General features: G+C 32.7%; 1 non-coding gene across 1 annotated transcript; it reads right to left on the bottom strand.

Annotated features, from left to right (window-relative positions):
* Positions 1 to 768: 768 nt before the first annotated feature.
* On the bottom strand, positions 769 to 840 carry Trnap-agg. The gene has a single exon. It is a non-coding gene; the product is annotated as a tRNA-Pro (tRNA).
* Between the last annotated feature and the right edge of the window lie 955 nt (positions 841 to 1,795).

Below are 1,795 nucleotides of genomic sequence, written 5' to 3'. Positions count from 1 at the left end.
GTGTGACATATTTAATGCAAGCTCATATGATTAGAAAGTAGTTAATAAAAATATAACATGTGTATTTCCACTTCCAGAGTATTCTACAAAGTAACTCAAATTCAGCTATAGTACAATGAATGTAAAATTACCCTTTGGTTTTTAGTAAGTACAAATTTTTTACATTTTATTTCAATAGTCTTGCCACTAATCACGACAGGTTTCTTTCTGCATCTGCAGGTGTATTAATAAAGTATTTGTTTTTGTTTGTCATCACACAGAGTATCTTTTACTTAACCAATGACAACTTACTACAATAGCCCTTCTGCACAAGTTGTAGACATTATAACTATCAGGTGATTGTGCATTTCTTTCGTTCCTAATATCAAAGTATAAAATACATGTATTTATTTATTCCTTTTTTAGCCGCGTTGTTTTTTTCCAAGTGCAAACTTGTAGCTCACAGCTTCGTCATCTCTTGACCGATTTAATATCTAATTACAGTTTTGGACTCAGGAGATGAAACCCTTTCGATTGATATATTAGGTCAATATTAATTTAATCTAATCCTGCCTAAAATAATTTCAATTTGAAGGGAGGCGAGTAGAGATCCTGATGAGTAATAAAATTGAATTGGGTATACGCGGGTCCCACGCTTGGTTTTGCTGGCTAATAAATGAAAAGGAAAAAAAATAATGTCTCATTAAAATAATGATTTCGTATAATTTATATTTCGAATAATGTAATATTCGCTTGAAAGAGTAAAACCTATTTAATCACGATAAGAAAGGGCTCGTCCGGGACTTGAACCCGGGACCTCTCGCACCCTAAGCGAGAATCATACCCCTAGACCAACGAGCCGTATTTATAAATTATTGTTAAGTAAATATGACATAAAAATCTTTCTGCTTTTGGTGCACTCGACACTATTAAATAAATTAGAACAAGGTCAATAACTGAAAGGAATGAGCTAATTCGTTCTTGCTAGGTTGGCTAGATCTTGACATTCTCCCCCAGGCATTGAAACATGCAGTTTTCTGAGTATAGAATCTCTTCATATAAAAATAAAATATATTGTGTAAAAGAGTTTGTGTTTAACTGTTTCATATCATGATATCCTATAAATTCACAGAAAATAGGTTAAAATATTACTTCTAAATAGTTTTAAGAGTACAAATGTTCTTGTTTTTCATCCAATTTGTGACTGATATTATTAAAAGGAAGGTCAACCAGTCAGCAGTATCTGCAGATTAGGATGCGAATCCTCATGAATGATTGACTGTTACTTTTATAATGCATCTACAGCTTAAAATGGCATCAAAATGGTATTTAGTGGCATGGAAGAACGAATCTTGGACATTCCGAATAGGCATCATGGTCCGAGATTGAATAGTTTGAAAAGTTCAGTTGCAATAGTTATCGCATTATTGTACCCGTATCGGATTCTTACGTGTTTTGTTGTTTTCTTTAGTTGTATCGTGTCTAAAAGGTTACAGATATGGCGACGTATCAAGTGTAAATTCTATTTATATTCTTTACCACAAAAAACTTCCTGTAAGTGCTATTTTTTATCGTTTACCTAGTGGATTTGACAAGAGGTGATATGATAAGTTATTGTATGGGACTTTTTATCCAATGCGAGCTCTAATATGAGGTGAAAACACCCTAAACCCTATAACCCGCCGAATAGGCTCAAACTGTAACCTACGAAAGACAATATTGTCCGCAGCCTAAATAAGATTAATAATACTTTTTATATAATTATTGTTACAAGAACAACAAATGTAAACTATGTTTAATAATCACGAAAACTATG

Source organism: Limulus polyphemus, unplaced genomic scaffold (genome assembly GCF_000517525.1).
Source record: "Limulus polyphemus unplaced genomic scaffold, Limulus_polyphemus-2.1.2 Scaffold15267, whole genome shotgun sequence".
NCBI classification, from domain to species: domain Eukaryota; kingdom Metazoa; phylum Arthropoda; class Merostomata; order Xiphosura; family Limulidae; genus Limulus; species Limulus polyphemus.
Note: the sequence above shows the minus strand (reverse complement) of the source record. Positions and strands in the feature narration are given on the sequence as shown.